Source organism: Zootoca vivipara, chromosome 4 (genome assembly GCF_963506605.1).
Source record: "Zootoca vivipara chromosome 4, rZooViv1.1, whole genome shotgun sequence".
NCBI lineage: Eukaryota > Metazoa > Chordata > Lepidosauria > Squamata > Lacertidae > Zootoca > Zootoca vivipara.
The window spans coordinates 90554152-90570559 of NC_083279.1; the positions used below are offsets into that span (position 1 = coordinate 90554152).

General features: G+C 45.3%; 1 protein-coding gene across 11 annotated transcripts in view; it reads left to right on the top strand.

The window, feature by feature from the left end:
• The first annotated feature begins 9443 nt into the window (after nucleotides 1-9443).
• SYTL2 (synaptotagmin like 2) overlaps nucleotides 9444-16408 on the top strand; it is a 61269-nt gene continuing 54304 nt past the window's right edge. For 4 of the 11 annotated variants that reach the window (XM_035114530.2, XM_060273893.1, XM_060273894.1 and 1 more), the window contains exon 1: nucleotides 9573-9738. The gene's annotated coding sequence lies outside the window, so the exon portion shown is untranslated. The other 7 variants (XM_060273892.1, XM_060273891.1, XM_060273897.1 and 4 more) reach the window with 5 other exon arrangements.

Here is a 16408-nt window from a genome sequence, read left to right on the forward strand (position 1 = left end):
ACTTGTACATGCTCCACACCCGATGATGTCACGTATAATGTCACATGTCGGAGTGGATGAGCGTGGTTTGGGGAAAACAGCCTCACGGGCCAAATTTGGTCCCCTCTGGGCCAGAAGTTCCCCACACCTGCTTTATATCTTCAACACACACACACACACGGCAATGGATGGTGAGGCACACCCAATATCATATGGACGACAACAGGAGCAGTGGAAAGGCACCCAGATGAATGCAATGACTCCTAAGGAGAACATAAGACTGAACTGGAGGATATATCTGTGTGCCCCAAAGTGGTCAGGAAATATTTCAAGTAGTACCATATATGCAGACATGCTATTCCGCTTGGTTGAAAAGCACCAGTGAATTTTATTTCAGCTCATAGGAACAGTGATTGAATTCCCCCCAAAACCTCAGGCTTTATATACATTATTTACACAATGAGTACCCTCTGATTGGTTGATTATGTTTCCCTCCTGGAGCTGCCGGAGTCATTTATTAAACTGTCTGCTTTCTCGCTCTCCAAGATCTGTTTTGCAGGTTGACCGGTGCTACCACATTCTGTGTCGAAAGATCCACTCCTACAACTTCAATATTTGCCAAAGGTGACTTTCCCTTTGCTGGAGAAGGAGGGCTTTTGTTTACACTGCCTTCCTGTCTATTAAGAACTGCTCACTTTCAAACAGCTGCTGGATTCTGTGGAGGTGGCAAGACTGTGGGTTTGCTATGAGACAGGGCAGCCGGCAGCCCTGAGGCTCACTCTGGCCCCTATGAGCTTTCTGCCTGGCCTCCAGCATTAGTCCTCAGCCCCAGAAAACCAATACCGGTACTTTATTCCCTGTAGCAACTTTCTCCCAATGAGTCAGGGGCTGCCAAACCATTTTAGTCACGATGGCACTAGTGATGGAAAGATATGTCAGTTTTGATTCTCTCCATTGCTCCATTGCAGGTGGCGCTGTGGGTTAAACTACAGAGCCTAGGGCTTGCCGATCAGAAGGTCGGCGGTTCGAATCCCCGCAACGAGGTGAGCTCCCGTTGCTCAGTCCCAGCTCCTGCCAACCTAGCAGTTCGAAAGCACGTCAAAGTGCAAGTAGATAAATAGGTACCTCTCCGGCTGGAAGGTAAACGGCGTTTCCGTGTGCTGCTCTGGTTCACCAGAAGCGGATTTGTCATACTGGCCACATGACCTGGAAGCTATATGCCGGCTCCCTCGGCCAATAACACGAGATGAGCGCCACAACCCCAGAGTCGGTCATGACTGGACCTAATGGTCAGGGGTCCCTTTACCTTTTAATTGCTCATTTATGCAATCTTAAATTCAACTATCAACATTCCTGAGGCAATTTGTGAATTTTACTTATCCAGTGCGAATTGATCCTAATAAGCATGTTTGTATGCAGTTTGGACTGCACAGATTTGCAAGCAATTTCCTCTAATATAATGCATTTTATATGTTATTTTCATTAATATATTAATTTTATGCACATTCCCCCTAATAGTTTTTAATTAAATTTACATACAAAAAATAATAAGTGGTTTAAAAAAGTAAAGAAAGAAAAAAAGAATATAGATAGCATTGTTTGCAAACACCATTGCATCAGAGAACTGCATTGTACAATTCAGTTAAGTGTGACTTTTGAAGGATTGCTGTGTTTTGGTTATTGCTTTGGAAAGTGTGAATTAGGTAGGTTTTACCTTTATATGCAAAAAGGGTCAAATTTCTTTCTAATTTGTAAGTGGGCACATTTGGATATGTGAGTGAATGACATGAGTGCCACCCTCTTTTCACTACTACTACTACTACTACTACTACTAATAATAATAATAATTTATTATTTATACCCTGCCCATCTGCCTGGGTTTCCCCAGTCACTCTGGGCGGCTTCCAACAGAAAAATAAAATACAGTAATCTATTAAACATTAAAAGCCTCCCTGAACAGGGCTGCCTTCAGATGTCTTCTAAAAGTCTGGTAGCTGTTGTTCTCTTTGACCTCTAGTGGGAGGACATTCCACAGGGTGGGTGCCACTACCGAGAAGGCCTTCTGCCTGATTCCCTGCAACTTGGCTTCTCGCAACGAGGGAACCGCCAGAAGGCCCTCAGTGCCTTCTGAGGCACGTTGGTTCTCCCCAAACCAGTCACTGCCTCCCAAGACAGAAAGAGTAAGTGTGTGTGCACACACTTCACTTTTTCACTTGACCTGGACAAAAGTCAGATCCAGTACAATTACTCTGAATCTTGAAAGAAAGAAAAAACCTGAAAGAGGAAGTGGGAGAAAGGAATTCCCCCAACTTCCTCCCTTCAGCTCTGTGTCCTTTTAAGAAGGTAACCACTCTCAGCCCCTCATGATCAAGCAGATATTGAGCAGGGGGATCCCAAGGTCTTGTGGGCACCAGGGGAAGACCTCAAGAGCACCACTGCACCCAAGGCTGCCCGCTGCCTCACTCCCAGCTGTAGGGTGGCTGAGTGGGAGGAGGCAAGTAGACTCCAGAGGCCCCGTGGTGTGTCCAGCTTCCTCCGTCGCTGCTTGGCAACCCTGGATAGATGTAGTCATGGAGGACTCGGTCAAAAAAACCTCTGTCCCTGTTCACACTGGAGCCAGTGAGTGGGTAAGGAGAGTTGCATTTGAAAATACAGTGGTGCCTCGCTAGACGAATTTAATTCGTTTCACGGGTCAATTCTTATAACGAAAAATTTGTCTAGCGAATCCCATAGGAATGCATTGAATGTTTTACTTTTTTTTTTGCCCATAGGAACGCATTAATTGAATTTCAATGCATTACTATGGTAAACCGCGATTCGCTAGACAATTTTTCGTAAAACGAATTCGTCTAGCGAGGCAACCTCCGCTTGAAAAATCATTTTGTTAAGCGAAAAATTTGTCTTACAGGGCGTTTGTCTAGCGAGGCACCACTGTATTGGGTTTCAAGAGGTTCTGTGGCTATCAGCCGCCATTTTGTTTGCCCGCCAATGCATTGGCCCAACACAATGCCCAGTGCAGTGTAGAAAAAACAAAATGGCAGCCATCAAGAGGCTGACTCTGAAGTGATTTGTGGCTCCTTCTAATTAGAAAAGAATATACGGTAGTCCACAGCTCTGCCCTGAGGCAGAGCCCTCCACAAACCTTAAGGGAGGGTGTGCCCATCCATGTGGAGGTGCTCAGCAGACAAGACCAATGTGGAAAAAGATTTCTTGTCACATCTCAAATGAGAGTCTTGGGGCAGGGGGGATGAACGTCAATGGCCAGAGTGTCACCCGTTAACCAAATGACATATGCTGGGCTAGGCCTGCAAACAAATGACTCAAGCTGACTCAAGACGCTCAATTAAAGCATTTATTGACTAAAGGATGATAAATCAAACATGACAGGCACACCATTAAGAATCATGAGAACTAGAAACAGGAGAGAGGCAGGTTTTAGGACTTGTAGCATTCGTATTGGGAGCTTTGCCTGTTCCAGGCCTCAGGAGCAGACCCATTTTAACTAAATGGAGAAACATTATTTCAGGCCCGATTTCTTTCTTTCCCACTGTGAATGTGAGTACCTCAACTTCACTTCCTCCAACCCCATCCAGCTCTCATCTTTAAGATGTCCCGAACATTATGACTGACCATTAAGGCAAGCCACCCAACAGCACTGTTATCAAAGCAAACCATTTGCGAGGCACTTGCCTCTTGTAGAAACACTGAACATATATAGATAAAATAGGAGTTCCTGCAAACGCCCCAGTTTCCTTGAAAACTGAATTTTGCTAAATCTGAACTGCTAGGAGACTTTGGTCTTACAGGACCTTAGTTGCAGTAGAAAGTCATTTGTGTAACACTGGCTAAACCTGAGTTGCTAAACAGCTCAGAGAAAAACTTTAACCCTCCCTGAGTTGGGCCCAACTCTCTACAAATCCCCCCTCCCCATACTACCTATGTCAACCTCTGGATTTAGAAAAGCATTTATGTGCCGCTTAAAATATAAAATATCTCTAAGTGCTGTACAGCAAATTAAAGAACACAAATACAGTGGTACCTCTGGTTAAGAACTTAATTCGTTCCGGAGGTCCATTCTTAACCTGGAACTGTTCTTAACCTGAGGTACCACTTTAGCTAATGGGGCCTCCCGTTGTGCCGTCATGCCGCTGCCGCACGATTTCTGTTCTCATCCTGAGGTAAAGTTCTTAACCAGAGGTACTACTTCCGGGTTAGCGGAGTCTATAACCTGAAGGGTCTGTAACCTGAGGTGTTTGTAACCTGAGGTACCACTGTATTATAAAGATATACAGGCACACACACCCAACTTATGCAGGGCTTGCATTCCAGGCCCCTCGTAAGTGGGGAGCACCCTCTAAATGCCCATTTTTTCTGTTCTCCAGCTCTCTTTCCAATCCAGACAAAAATATCTAGAGTTGGATCTCTGGAGCTGGCTGGAGGCTGCAGGATGTGCCAGAAAGCAGGTGCTTCTGCTGTGTGCCCCAAGTGTCAAGAGGCCGAGTAGCATAAACAAAGTCCCTATGCATCTATGGCCTCTTCGGGGCTTTCTCTGCCCTTACTGATGGGCTCCGGGGTCTCCTCAGGGCCGGCCCTACGGCCAGGCTGGGTGGCGCAGGGCACCACGGCGCCGGCCCGCCAGGAGGGCACCACGAGCTGTGCCCGCCCGCTGGCCCTCCGGTCTACCGCGCAGCTGTACCCATGGCAACCGCGCTGTGCCTGCCTGCCCGCCCGCCGCGCAGCAGCGCCTGGGAAACGGGGCGGGAGGGCGCCAGACGGATCCAGCGCACCACGGCGCCAGGGGCGCTTAAGACGGCCCTAGGTCTCCTCACAAGGCACAAGGACTCTTCAGCTGCTTCCCATAATTTTCTGGTAAGATTCAATTACAATTTCCCCCCCAGCACCATGCGTATATGCGGTTGTGTGTGAGGCGATCACACATAAGTGTGTGGGAGTATGCCTGTACAATTGTACCTTGGTTGTTGAACTTAATCTGTTCTGGGAGTCCATTCGACTTCTGAAACGGTTTGAAAACCAAGGTGCGGCTTCCGATTGGCTGCAGGAGCTTCCTGCACTCAATTGGAAGCTGCGTAAGCCGCGTCAGACATTCCGCTTCCAAAAAATGTTGGCAAACCGGAACACTCACTTCCGGGTTTGTGGCGTTAGGGAGCCAAAACGTCTGAGTACCAAGGCACGACTGTACAATAAAAGCATCACTCCCGACTACTGAGAATAGCAATCAGAAGTGCAATAAAGCATTCTAACATAGAAAAGGTATGCCCCAACTGCAATAATCAGGGAAAGCCTTGGGCTGGAAAGGTGTGCCTTCAAAAGACGACCGAAGCAGCTAAATCAATGATAATAACAGAGGCTGCATCATACTATGCGGCCTTTTAGCAAATTTGCCCACTCCTCACTTTGCTTTTGGGGAACTGTCCCTAAACAAGTAATGACAGCTAAAAGTTAATGGCTCGTCATGAGGGGATATAGCAGGAGATGCTTATCCTGTTTCAGAGATAAAAAGTGGGGAAACGGTTTTCCTTATCTCTGCTGCTAAAGCCAGGGGTGGGTGGGAGATGGCAGCCCTAGCTTCATGCAGACTTCCATGGAGTGTTAAAAGTTTTATTACTACAGCCTTCCAGCGGCGTGCAGCCTTAAAACGGTGCTTGGTTCTCAGGCAGAATGACCATCTTAATTTGTGTGATCAAACTTTTAAAAAGCCAGTTTCGGTCTCATTCAAATGCTCTGGGGCAGGAGAGGTAGGGGAGGGCGTGGCAAGTTTTGTTGCAGCTCACCGAGCAATCGTGCATGCTTTTCACATTGAACACAAAAATTGCTTACATATTCTTCCAATTTGCCTTCCACTGATAAACCCAGTTTGAGACTCATATCCACTGATGATGTTTCAGTGCGTTGCAAATCAGCTTCACTCCACCGCCGTGCCTTTGCCCTAGGGCTTGAGGTCCAACATCGCTCCTAGGAGCCAAGGAATATATCATGTCACACCACCGGTCCATCCAGCACAGCATTGTCTACTGTGGTTGGCAGGAACTGCCCAGGGTTTTAGGAAGGCGTCTCTCCCAGTTCTACCAGGAAATGCCAGGGACAGACCCTCCAATTGTCCATATTTTCCAGGGACAGTCCTGGATTTACAGAAGCCGTCCCGGTTTCTGATTTGATTCCGGGATGTCCCGCTTTTACTTAGGATGTCCCAATTTTCATCATTGGATAAATGTTGGAGGGTATGGAGTTATGCAACCCCAAGGTTTTTAAGTGGAGGTAGGATGGTCATCAGTCTTGCATACTTTAAGATTCCTGCAATTGCAGGGGGTTGGACTTGATGACCCTTAGGTCCCTTCCAACTCTACAATTCTATGATTCTATGAAAAGGATGGGGTGAATGAATGAAATTAACAGGAATATATATAAACACCCTGCAAGCAAATAAGGATGAATGTAGGACAGGGTGGATTTGATTTAAATAACGTAATACTTGATTTAAATATTTTATTTTTACAGAAAGACTCATTTTTGCTGGAATAATCTTAATATTTACAACCAGATGAAGGTTTCATTTTTGGAACAATAAATTTTCAGAGTAGTTTTTACAGTTATATCAAAAATTACTGATTTGGTTATACTATTAGAAATACATTGACAGATAATTATGAAATTATTGTGAGGTTTAATTAAGTTAACTGTTCATATTTGGACAACTTTTATGCTGTACTTTATTGGAAGGAGAAAAATGATCATTCCCTTAAGAACAATTTAAACAATTTATTTAACTAAAGCAATAACCTTATAGCATATGTATCCATGTTTGTTAACTGATGTGGTTAAACAATTAAAAAAAAACTTAGACTGAGTTTTAGCACACATGAAAAACTTAAAACAAATCCTTCTTTCCTGATGAATAGCCTTTGGGCTGTAATGTAAACATAAATAGAAAACTATCTTTAGAAAGACTTTTTTCCTCCAAAAGCATTTTATTTTATAAATCCGATTTAAATTTTTAAAAATCCGATTTTTTTTTAATCATTGATTTTTATCCACCCTGATGTAGGATGAATGCTGAGTGCCCTCAGCTACCTCCTTTAAGTGCCCTCAACCACCTCCTTTAAAAATCTGAAGTGGGGGACGGGGGACGGGGAGCTCAATGAAGGCCAGATGTACGGTAATCTAACCTCTGCATAAACAGGTCGTCTGGTGGGGCCCAGAGCCCACATTCCCGGCTGAGCTTGCTTTCTGAATGCAAGGTTGTTGTTTTTTAATGTAGGGGAGCGCTGAAAAATTCCACCCCATCTGCAGCCTGAAAAAATAACAGCTGATGTACCGTGTGTGTTTTTTAAGACTGGCACCTCAGGGCCACAATCCTTTTACGCACATACAAGCCTCCAGCTGCTGGGGGAAGCATCTGAAACGTTTCCTAACCATGCTGGGAGAGGAGAAAGCTTCTTCCTGTTGCTGCCCAACCAGTGTTTATCTCCTAGCTGAAAATATTCCCACTTGGTCAAAAACAACCACATATTCTTCCTATCTACTGCATGTTGGCCTTTCTGCTCAGAATACTGACATGACCACATTCCATCGTCCCAACTAGTCAGGCTGGAGAAAGAAATGAAATTAGCCTCTTCTAAAACAAACAGAAATCAGCTTAACTTCCTTGTTCCAGTTTATGCAAACTCTCAAATATATCAGACAGATCGTGAAGCTGGGGCTCCAATACTTTGGCCACCTCATGAGAAGAGAATAATCCTTGGAAAAGACCTTGATGTTGGGAAAGATTGAGGGCACAAGGAGAAGGGGACGACAGAGGACGAGATGGTTGGACAGTGTTCTTGAAGCTACGAACATGAGTTTGACCAAACTGCGGGAGGCAGTGCAAGACAGGAGTGCCTGGCGTGCTATGGTCCATGGGGTAGTCGGACACGACTAAACAACGACAACAACAAATATATCAACACCCTGGTTTCCATTTTAGCACAATAATTATGCATCTTCACTGTGATGGACACCCCAGATTTGGAGCTGATATTAGTTCAGGTGCTCCAAGGACCCTAATTCCCAATGTCTAGTTTGTAAAAAAATTGAAGTGTCACTACTCAGGACGGATGCCCTAGTGTGATTAGGGTTGCAACCAGTGTTATTTTTCTAGAAAAAGAGGCGCTGGAACTCACCATGAACACCTCCCTTGTTCTCTTATAATGCCAATGGCACCCATCTGAGAGGTGCCAGAACTGAGTTCTGACAAGTTCTGGCTGAAAAATTAAACCCTGGTTGCAACTTTTTTCTTTTAAAGGACGCCTGTATTTTTTCTCATGGTAAAAAGCTGAATTTTGGTTTTTGGTACGCATGTAATCCCAGACTTCAGCACAGAGGAAGCCAAATCACACATGAGATTGAATGTTGAACTGAGAGAGCTTACATCCCCGCTTGGCACATTTGAATAACTGAACTAATAAGAGGGGAGATCCTCTTGTGGAGCAGGAATTGGTTAAGTAGCAGCAAACAGCAGGAATAAAAGGACAGTTCTACAAAGAGATGTTGGACATGCAGAAAGGTGAAAGAATATTGGGAAATGATTTCTAATGAGCTGAAAAAAAATGTTTAAATTTACCTCTCCCCCCAAAAACCAGAATCCTTTTTGTTGGGAACAACCCAGACAGAAATTCCCAGGTGCCAGAAAAGTTTTTTTTATGTGTGCAACAGCAGCCACGGAGAGTTTTGTTGCCCACCCCCCCCAAGGAAAGTGAGTGAGGTCCCTTGTAAAAGAAGATTGGCAATTTAAGATGTTAATATGCAGGTTCAACTTACAGAATAAGAGACAAAGAAGAATATATATTTAAAGAAGAGTGGGAAATGTTTATTGAATGCATGGAAAATAATTGTGCACAGCTGAAAATGCTGGCAGCGTTAAAATAAATTCAAGAGAGGGAAAATAATATTTGACCGATGTAAAAGTGGAAAATTGATTTGAATGGCTATAGTAAAATAGTGGTTGTTGGGAAGTCATTGGATGTTTAATTTGATATGTAGAAAAATGAAAACTCAATAAAAAACATACATAGGTATGTATGTATGTACCGGTATGTGTATGTATGTATGTGTATATATATATGTGTGTGTGTGTGTGTGTGTGTGTGTGTGTGTGTATACACAATACATACATACATACATACATACATACATATATAAAATAAAAAATAAAAAAACACAAATGGAGAGATGTGGAAAGTGAATTCTCCCAAGGATCAGTAGTGAGACCTGTGCTTTTTAACCTGTTCATCAATGCTGGGGAGTTAAGAGGAAACAGTGAGGTGGGGGCAAGCTTGCTTGAGGGAGTTCCCGCTCTGCCTCCGAGGGCCCTCCCAGTCCTCTCATTGGTCCAGAGGGCCCAGAAGGGCGGCGGGGGGGGCGTTGCGCCTGCCGCGCAGGCAAGGGCGGGCGGCGCACCTTTCGCTTTCTTTCCCAGCGAGGCGCCTGGCTGCCCTTGGAGCGTCGCGCGCGCCCTGCGCGGCTTAAGCGTCGGCGGTTGGCTGCAGTTCGGGGCACGTAAACAGAGGAAGGAAAGAGGAGGTAACGCTTTTTTTTTTACCCCGTTTTCCATCTCCTCCTGGGCAGCGCGAGCCTCGGACGTTTCTGCAGCTTCTCGCTTGCTTTCGGGGAAGGGAAAGCGCTCGCGAGCGCCCGGGTGCTCCTGAGGCAAGGCGGTGGTGGAGACGGCGCAGGTGCGCTTCGCAGGGGGGCGTTGCTGCTGAGGTAACGAGGAGGGGAGGGGGCTGGAGCAGCCGTGTGGCGAGATAAGACCTGGTTGGGGGGGCGGGCGGGTAAGTTCCCGAGCCTCCTTTCCCCATCCATTCGAGAGAGGGATGCGCGCGCCCAATAGAAGTTGGAAGATAAAAGTTCTGGATGCCCCGTTGGAATAATAACGCCGAGTTTCTCTCTATTTCGCTCTAGGATTCTGTCAATCTTTTAAAAACTTGTGCTCCCCCCCAACTCCCCCCAATAAAATATTTGAGCCCCCACCCCACCCTAAGTTAATAGGCATTGCAATTCAAATGGTGTGCATGTGCCGCATCTTGTGATCCATCATGTAGACCGGGGCTTACCTGGCCTCCCCCCGCCCCATATTTCATTTAAGTTGGCACCCCTCCCCCCAAATGTTTTTAGCTGTGTAAGCCACCTCGAGTCCCTGTCAGGGCGAAAAGGAGGGTGTGTCAGTAAATATAGAAGAATACCCATAGGATGATTTACTCTGCCCTTAAGGCGTTGCTGCCAAATAGATGGGAATGCTGTCTCGCTCTCTCCTGTAGGAATGGCATTTGGAATGCACTGGGCTTTCGGAATGGCTAAGGTGGATTGGAGTGCCGATTAACATTATTTTTATTTATTAAAATTTATGGTTTATCCCTCCCTCCCTCCCTTCCAAAGGAGCCCAGCTGGGGCAGCAATAATCTAGCTATCTGTCACCAGACTACGGGTGATATTCAGTACTAGCCTTACTCAGAGATAGCCCATTGAAGTAAACGGATGTCTAACTTATGTTCATTAATGTCAGCAGGTCTATGCTCTTAGTTGAATGCACAGCTCTCTATTTTTTCTTGTGGCACTTTTGTTTTGTTCAATTAACTCACAGAGTGAAGTAACATAGTAGCCTAGTGGGTAGATCATGAAACTCTGAATCTCAGGCTTGTGGGTTCAAGCCCCATGTTGGGCAAAATATTCCCGCATTGCAGGGGGTTGGACTAGATGACTCTTGGGTCCCTTCCAAGATTCTGTGATTCCGTGGAAAGCTTCCAGCCAAGAGTGCTTAGGACTGTAGCAAGTTCTCCAGCAAAGGACAGAGAGAAGAGGGCACTGTTGTTCGCAGTGGATCAATATCTTGCGTCTAAACCTCCAAGCAGGGTTTGTCAAAGTTTCCGCCTGAGGGGGTAAGGAAACAGGAAAGCAGTAATAAACATTTTAAGCTAAGCTAGTGACTCTGGAATACATGCCAGCTCTTGGTTTACTTCCCGCAAAACGAGTGCCGGGTGTATTAAAGCAAACTTTTCAAAGCGTCAAAGCAAAATCATGCCCATTGCTTTTTCTTGAGGCTGATCCAGGTGTTTTTATCACATGAAATTCATTGTTGTTTCCAGCCTGATGTGGAGCAACTAGACATATTTAGCCTAAGGTAGCATTTCTGCTGGTGGATCTCAGAATTTGCATGGCACTTGTAAAACAGGAATATTTTGTCCTACTGGTGCATGAGATCTCTCACACAGCTCTGAGAAGGGGAATGTGTACACCAGGTGAGCACAAGCCCATCTCCTCCCTCCGCAGGAATGTCCTGACATACAGTGAATCTTAAAAACTGACTTTATTCAGTTCTTTGGAGCGTGTGCGCTCCTGTTCACCGATGCTGGGAGTAGGAACATAGGAAGCTGCGCCACTGAGTCAGACCATTCTTCCATCTAGCTCTGTTTTGTTGCTACTCTGGGTCTGGTTTGCCTGTGGCCAACCCAAAGGATTTTGCTGCTTTAGGCAAAGGACAGTTCCGCCTGCTGAAATCAATTGGACTGGGCACATGAACCTTACCTTAACACTGGCATTGGGATAGCATCATCCACTACATCTAGGGGCAGCCTAGGAGGGTACAGGAAAGATTGTGGGGCATACTCTATACACCCAGGCAGCTGTCTCCTACCAAATGATAGGGCTGGCCTTGTCTTCAGGGTTTCAAACCAAAGTTTCTCCCAGATCTTCCAGGAGAAACTGGAGATTGAATCCGGGGACTTTCTGCATGCAAAGCTTTCTGTTCCTTTATCTCAGGCATCCCCAAACTTCGGCCCTCCAGATGTTTTGGACTACAGTTCCCATCATCCCTGACCACTGGTTCTGTTAGCTGGGGATCATGGGAGTTGTAGGCCTAAACATCTGGAGGGCTGCAGTTTGGGGATGCCTGCTTTATCTTTTGAGAATGAGGTGGAGGGGGACTTGGATGAGAAAACACAGGTGAGCAGAGCCGTTCTTTTTTTTTTTAATTATATTTATTGTCATTTTCAACTTAAGATTTCCATTCATATCATTATCTCCATATAACCATACAGCCAATCATCAACAATAAAAAGAAAAAATCCAAAAAAGACAGAAAAAAGCAAAAAGCAAAAAATAGCTAAAACAAAAAGCAAAAGAAAAAGAAAAAAAGAAAATAAAACCAATCTATTATTCATCACATTGTCATAACATTGACTTCCCCGCTCCTCCCTTCCCGAGCCTAAATATAACCCCTATTTAGCAAATTTCTAATTAAATTAAAATCTCTCCAATTATTCACCGAAAAAGAATTTTAACATATACAGTTTAACATTCTAACATCTTTAAACCACATTACCAATTTAATTAAGCCTCTAATTACACCCTTTAGCCTCTTAAATTTTCACTAAAATTATTCTAACTATCAAAACAAATAATCTTTCCCTCCAATTACGATTTGAAAACCTAATATCCCCCCTCCTCCACCGGATGACATTCCCCTGGATATCCCAATCAGCTCATATGTTCAGTCCAAATCCAAACCATTTAATCCGTCCCTTTGTTTACAATTCCTCTCAACCCACTCCATCTCTCACCCACTTCAACCCAGCTTCTTCGCTCCACCAACCCCCCTGCCATCCCCAGTCCAGTTGTTCCTTTTTCTTGTTCTCCCAGTTAGCATGTTCTTCGCCCGGTTCTTGCCTCCCCTCTCTCACAAAGGAGGTTCGAACCCAGGCCATCACTTCAGTCTGTGGCACAGCTTGATTGTTTTTTCCAGGAACCTGCTCTCCCTCTCTCACTGGGAGACACAGGTCCTGGGAGCTCATGTCCCGTGCAGCCTCTCCCACCGGCTGCACTTCGTTCGATAACTGTAAGCCCTCTCGGTCTTCTTGTCTTGAAAAGTTAAAGTTTTTATTTTCTGAATTTTCAGTCTGGGCGTCAGTGCTGTCAGCGGAGAGAGGTTGGCGTAGATTCTCAATACATAACTTTGTCAGTCTCGTATACTCTTTAACTCCCTGCATCACCTCTCGCACTTTTTCCCACACAGTTTGCATCTCTTTCTCACACAGCATGTCTGGTTGTTTTGACTATCTCCGTCCTTTGTCTTCTCAAATTACAGAATGGCGCATAGGCTGTTGTGCCCGAGAGTAAATCCTTTTTTGGCTGGCCGGTACATCCAGGCTTCTGTCACCCCGCTATCGGAGAGTTTGATCTTATTTATATCCAAAACTTGCGGAGATCCAAATTAAATATCCTTCACCTCCCCTTGGCTCCGCTACCACCGGGGAGGGGTACAAGTTACTTTTTAGCAAAGTCCAGAGTCCCGTTCCAGCGATATGGCTGCAGGCTCTGCAATTGCTTGATGGTACCTCGGTAGGGGGGGGAACGACCTCCGTTTTCTTTTAAATTCCCCTCCTGTGTCCCAAATTCGTCCAAATTTATAAACTTTCTTTACTTACAAGTCCAGATTTCTTTCTTTGGAGGCATCTAGCGCGCGTTGTCGCCGGCACGGAGCTTACCGCCTCAGAGGTAGCAAAAAGACCCAAGGCTCCGTCCGCTCTGCCTGCGCACGTCTTCCCCCAAAAAGGGGGTTGTCGGGCGGCGAACTGGACTCAAAGGAGCTCTGCTGGGTACCCACGTCCCCGAAAAGCCAAATTCGGGGGTTCTCCGGGTGGCCGCTTTGCCCAAGCGGCACTCTGAGGCGCCGGGAACCTCGGAACCCGAAAATTCCCCTCCGGCTTTCAATGGCGCCAGACCGGAAGCGGAGCAGAGCCGTTCTTAAACCGAGGTGCCCTTCCACCATTCGGCTTCTGTTCATAGACGGAGGTAAAGTTTGCTAACCGGAACACTACTTCCAGTTTTGCGGAGTTTGTATACCGAATAGTTCGTAAACAGGGCTGTTCTTAAACCGAGGTACCATTGTAGTAGATACTTTTCTAGCCGTATTTCTGAAACTTTATTCTCCGGCTGTTGTTAAACTATTACTCCCATCACTGGTCCTGCTAGGGTAGGGGTGTGGAACATGCCCGTCTCCAGTGTTAGAAACTCCCATATATATAATCTAATCGCCAAATGGCGCCTTAAACCTGGGTTACGGTCGCCACAATGGAATGTCTAGACACCTTTTTTTGTTTTTGGCAGTGGACTTTATTATTATTATCATTCATTTAATTTCTACAGTACACCGCTTTATATTTTAAAGATCAAATCTCTTATAACACATAAAAACATAAAAATGAAACATAAAAATAAAACAAATTCAAGCTTCAAATGAAGTTTGAAGATCCTTCTCTAAGTGACATTTCGCTTTCCCCAGTTGCCAACCAGGCATGCTGAGATCTCCACATGGTTGCAATTGGACCTGGGCCAGTTGCAAAATGAGCCTGACACCTGGCCAGTTTTGAGCTGTGTTCTCGAGTACACCTGGCATTTGCCTGGGCTGTGTGGTTGGAGTTGATGGGAGTTGTAGTCCTGCAGGATATGGAGGGCCACAGGCTTCCCACACATTGCCAAGTTTATATTGCTGATTAATACAGAATAGTTGGAACCTTTGAGTTTTGTCTTCTTAGTTCCTAACATAGATTTTGATTTACTTTTTAAAAAAGGTGGGTTGGCAGTTGTCTTTCTCTCCCCCCACCCCTGGAATAAACATGAATGTGGCAGTTCTGAGTTACTGTCCTGCTAGGGTGTCCGGCTTAATTTGCAGATCAAAAGTAAATTTAGGAACAGAGGAAGACGCCCTATACTGAGTCTGACCATTGGTCCATCTGTCTACACTGACTGTCAGCATTTCTCCAGCGTTTGTCTTTCCCAGCCTGCTGTGTGTCTTTAGCCCATGCTTTTGTGTGGAAGCATCCATGGGAAAACTTGGGCTGCCGTGGGAAGCAAGCATGGGGAAGCTGCCTCCCCGCTTCTAAAGGCAAAGTCTTCAGGTGCTTATCTCAGAGGCCGAAAGCATTAATGGCCTTGCAGTCTACATGCACTTGAGGCTTCCTCTTGCCTTGGTTTCCCCATTGTCACACGGCTTATGTTGGCAGCACTGGTCACGCCTGTGTATTCTGCACACCACCTTCCTTGTGCTTGTAAGGGTGTATCCCTGGACAGAAATACCTGCCCTTTCCAGGGAAATATTTGCACACCTGACCTGCGTGTCCAGCTTGGGAGGGTATTGGCGGCTTTCATGCATGTGTGTCATGAGTTTGCATGTTCTGAGCACTGCACCCTTATTTTGAGATTTTTTTGTTTTTGTTTTTTACCTTCTTGAGAGTCTCTGTAAAATTCGAATTGCACAACTTGCCCCGTTCTCATGCCCCAGTTAAAGGAAAAATACAAATGTTAAAAACAACCTTATGAAGAATTCTTCTGAGTTCATAATCTACTTGCAGCATCAGAAATTATTTTAGCCCTCCGGCAAGGAGATGATTGATGGATCTGAATGCTGCTCTGCTTGTGACAGTCTTATCTCTCTCTTTTTTCTCCCTACCCAACTTGTATACGTACAGTTCCAGGTTAGTACTTTGAAAGGCGGGGGGGGGGGCAGGGCAATAGACTTTATGACTTCTGCTTTCGATGGAAGCACATTTATAGAATGAAGTGGAGATTAACCAAGAACCCAAATGGAGAGATGGAAGTCAAGGGAACCTGCTGTGGTCCACCCTCCTCTGAAGTCCTGGGAGCACATGACAAAAATGTATCCGACTTTCCTCTTGGCTGAACTGCCATGTCTGAAGTTATTTCTGCTGTGCAATACCAGCTATGGAACTGATGTTCTCTGTTGTATGCCCAGAGATGAAATTATCTATGCTGCTTTGTTTTATGTGTGTGGCTCGGGGTTAGCATGCGTCTGTGGAGGTGACATTAGAAGCCCCATCCAGTGTCGTATCCTGCTGAATAATAATAATAATAATAATTATAATAAGCAAGAATTGACTGACAACTGCTTTTGGTTTCCTTTAGCCTTTTTTTTTCTTAAACAAGTGTCCGCATGTATGAGGACAGATTGGTCTATAATATAGTTATGTCCTCAGCTGGTATGCAGAGACTGCAGGTTGTCGCAAGCGAAAGAATGCTCCCAGGTGGGATTATTGAGCACTTGAATGTTAACTGATTCCTGCTTAGCACCTTCAGCTAAGGTGGATTATTTCCGTTTGTATACCTGCAAAAGGCAAGACTTAGGGCTTATCCAGGCTTGCCTTTCCCCAGCTCTTTCCAGGCACAGGTCCACACTTTAAACCTCCATTTCTAAGCATGGTTTTATTCAATTTGGATTGAAATTTTGGATTAGATTTTCTGTGGATCGATGTTTGCTCCGATTGAGCACTAAAGAGCGGGTTTCCGTGCTGAAAGCTCTGGGGCAAACGCCCCCCCCCAACAACAACCCACACTCGGACACGGAGCTTTAAAGTGCAGACCT